Raw genomic sequence first — 4,328 nt, forward strand, 5'->3', positions numbered from 1 at the left:
GGGGCGGCACCACGTGCAACGGGGGCAGTCAAGACCTCCACCACCACCCATTGCCAGGGCAGCACAGGCTGTGGAGGGTGTCGACGAAACCAGGGGCAAGGATCCGGTTGATGAGTTTTTCAAGACGGCGAAGAAGCCGGTGATGACCTCCCCATCATCGACGGCATGGCAGCCGAGGTGCAGGCGGTCGCCGATGCAGTGGTGGCTGAGCCGCTCCAGTTCGATGAGGGAGCCCTTCTCGAGGCCACGGGGGAGGCGCTGCAGCTCGATGCCTTCAGCCCACGCTGTCAGACTACGGACATTTCAACAGGGCAACTCCCTCCTCCGCGTGCACGATGGAGGTCTAGCTGGGAGCGGTGACCAGCCGCGTGAGCCAGCTGGAGCTCGTGGAGGCGAGCGGCGGCCAGGAGCCTCGCCTTTTCCGCGGATGCAGGCCACCTCTGGTGGCCGCACCCCCTGCCCGGCGCTCCGTGCCTCCACCGAAGAGCAGGGCCCAGACTACTTCGACCAGGCACAGCGCGAGGCAGGCAGTGATCATGTCCACCGTCCCGGTCGCGCAGCGTGCCTCCCTTCGCATTGTGAAGGAGCTGGGCCTACTGGGACCGCGGGAGAAGATGACGGAAGACGTAGCTAAGGCCCTGATTCGGCGTTTCGACGAGCCTCTCTCAGATAGTGACATTGCGGTCATCGCCAAGCTCACTCGCCTTGACGGTGAGGCCCTGAGGGTCATGGCTCGCATGGCCGTCCCCGACGGAGTGGCCGAGAAGGCCGTAGTCTAGTCATGTTAGGAGTCATCTTTGTTCTTCTTCGGTGGCGACCGGCGGGTAGTCGGTTAGAGCTAGGTTTCATTTCTCTGTGTAAGGTTAGCGAGGCCGTAATCTATCGTCGTCGTAACTTGGGGCCTATTGGTGGGCGACGGCGATCCCCTGCTATGTGGGTGGTGTTTGTATTGGGCCGAAGGCCAAATAGATGTAGTCACCACAGCTTTGCTAGTTTCTTCCATGAGTGACAAGCTCTTCCCTATTATGTGCTGGAATGTACGGGGGCTTAACCAGCCAGCAAAGCGGGCAGCAGTATGCGAGATGGCAACATCTCTTCGAGCTGCAATTCTATGCCTCCAGGAGACGAAGATAGACGCCTGGACTCCGCAGCTCGTGCATGAGATCAGAGGAACTCAACTCACCGAATGTATCGCCCTTCCAGCGATCGGCACGAGCGGCGGGGCGGCAATCCTCTGGAATAGAGAGCTTGCTACCATAGTCTCGCATGTTGTAGGAGTTTTTGCTATCACTGCCAAGGTCACCTTGCTAGGCCAGAGCCAATCCTTCTGGCTATCCTCGGTCTACGGACCAGCAAACGACGTCAGGAAGGAGGCTTTCCTCCACGAGCTATCCCTTTATGCGCCACCGCCGGCAGAGCCATGGCTAATAAACGGCGATTTCAACCTATTTTACGAGGCTAGGGACAAGAACAACCTAAACCTTAACCGGAGGCTCATGGGCAAATTCAGGCAGGCCATCGACGCTGCCGGTTTGAAGGAAATTAGATGTAGCAACCGCCGCTACACGTGGAGCAATGACGGGCAAAACTCGACGCTAGTAAGCATTGATAAGTTCTTCTGCAACCTAGCATGGGAATGCCGCTTTGCCTCGGCGTCACTGCATGTGGCATCCACGGCCACCTCCGATCACTGCCCGCTAGTCCTCACTGACACAACCGCAACTCCACGCCCAGCGATGTTCAAATTCGAAAGTTTTTGGCCTAGGTTCCCGCGGTTCCACGACACGGTTGAACAGGCTTGGAAAAGACCGGTGCAGTCTAGCTGCGCCTTTCGTCGTCTCAACACGAATATGACGCGCACTGCACGGGACCTGAAGATTTGGAGCAAAGCCTTTTTCAGTGATGCAAAACTACAATTCCACATGGCGGCCGAATTAGTCCTTAGGCTCGATGTAGCGTAGGAGAACAGGCGTCTCTCAGACGTAGAGTTTGACCTGAGAAAGCTACTAAAGCTATGTCCGCTCGGCCTCGCTGCGGTCGAGCGTGCACGCCGGCGCCAGGCATCTAGACTCACATGGTTGCGGCTTGGCGACACGGGAACAAAATTCTTCCACATCAAGATGAGAGCAAGGAGGCGAAAAAATTTCATCCACACCCTAAAGGTAGGCGACGGCATAGCTACGACGCACGAGCACAAAGACGAAGTTATCTATAGGCATTTCAATGAAGGTTTGGGGAAGAAAGTTACCCGCACCATGATAATAGACTAGGCCTCATTAGACTTACCATCGATTGAGGGGAGAGGTTTAGACAACCCCTTCACAGAAAAGGAAGTCTGGGACGCGGTCAAGGCAACACCTTCGGAGAAGGCGCCGGGCCTGGATGGTTTCACGGGGACCTTTTTCAAAGCATGTTGGCCCCTAATAAAGGAGGACGCGATGCATGTCTTCCATAGTTTCTATCACCTGGCAGGGGGGACTTCACCAAGCTAAACTCCGCCACGATAGTTCTTCTGCCAAAAAAGGACGGAGCCTCCGAGGTGCAGGACTACAGGCCGATCAGTCTAATTCACTCGATCTCCAAGCTTATAGCTAAGGTTCTCTCCAGAAGGCTAGCTACGGTTATCGACAACATCATCTGGCCAGCACAATCAGCTTTCTTGTGCGCCAAATCAACACAAGATAGTTTCCTCTACGTGCAAAATGTCGTAAGATCTCTCCATCGAAAAAAGACCCCTGCGCTACTACTCAAGCTAGACATCGCAAAAGCCTTCGACAACGTCTCCTGGGAATACCTGTTAGAGCTCCTGCAGCACCTAGGGTTTCCAGCGAGATGGCGGGACTGGATAGCGCTTCTCCTAAGCACTGCGTCGTCTGCAGTCATGCTAAATGGCACGGCGGGCAGGCCGATCTGGCACAAAAGGGGTCTGCGCCAAGGAGACCCGTTGTCCCCCCTCTCATTCATCTTAGCCATCGACACCATGCACAGGCTCCTGAGTAGAGCTACCGAGATGAACATGCTCCAGCCACTGCCGGGCAGGGATATCACGCTACAGCTCAGCCTCTATGCGGATGATGCCGTCATTTTCGCAAACCCCATCCGGGAAGAAATTGACATGCTAATGGACATCCTAAAAAACTTCAGAAATGCTACGGGTCTTCATATCAACCCTGCCAAGTCTACTGTCTCGGCAATCCGCTGTGATGACTTAGACCTAGACGTCGTGCTTGCGGCTTTCGGGGGGAGAGGGTCGACTTCCCGATGAGATACCTAGGCCTACCACTCACTCTGAATAGGATCCGTTTGGTCCACATACAATTCATCCTAGATAGGATTAGGGCTAAATTAGCAGCATGGAAAGGGAAGCTACTAAACATTGCAGGGAGACGGGTACTGGTTCGCATCGTTCTCACCGCGCTGCCAACTTTCGCCCTATCCGTGCTACGAGCGCCCAAGAAATTTCCGGATGAGATAGATAAGGTTAGACGGCGTTTCCTCTGGGCACACGAAGAAGAAATAAGCGGAGGAAAATGCAAAGTTAGCTGGCCAATAGTATGCTCACCAACGGAGAACGGTGGACTAGGAGTGCTGGAAATGAATCGCTTCTGCAGAGCGCTTCGACTAAAATGGCTATGGCTGTCCTGGACAAGTCCACAAAGGCCATGGAACGGCATGCAGCTGTCATGCGATGACAGTGACAGAGCTCTGTTTAGCGCCTCCACGACAGTCAGCCTGGGAGATGGGTCCACGACCGCCTTCTGGAACTGCCCCTGGACAGGTTCGGGGGCGCTAAAGACAGCATATCCGATGCTTTTCAAGCACTCCAGAAGAAAAAATAGGTATGTAAAAGAGGCGCTACAAAACGACACATGGATAGCCGACCTTGCGCACGGAGACACCACACACCTTTGGGCGGATGTCCTCCGCTTGCATAGGTGGATTCAGGACACGGGCAACTGCTGGAGCACACAAGAGACACAATCAAATGGAGACATGAGGCCTCGGGGGTGTATACTGCTAGCTCAGCATATAAAGGTCAATTCCTAGGAAGCATAAGATCAGAAATAAGCAAGTTTATATGGGAAACTTGGGCACCGCAAAGACTCAAAATATTCACATGGCTGCTGGAGAAAAATAGGCTATGGTGCAATGACAGATTGCAAAGAAGGGGATGGCAAAACGGATATTTCTGTCAGCTATGCCTCAGGAATCTAGAATCAGCGGCTCATTTATTCTGGGAATGTAAGGTGGCAACAGCAGTATGGACGGAGGCCGCGTCTCGCACCGGATGTGCCTCACTAAGCCCAACAATTTGGGCAGAGAAAAAA

The sequence above is a fragment of the Hordeum vulgare genome, chromosome 2H, assembly GCF_904849725.1.
Source record: "Hordeum vulgare subsp. vulgare chromosome 2H, MorexV3_pseudomolecules_assembly, whole genome shotgun sequence".
Taxonomy (NCBI): Eukaryota; Viridiplantae; Streptophyta; class Magnoliopsida; order Poales; family Poaceae; genus Hordeum; species Hordeum vulgare.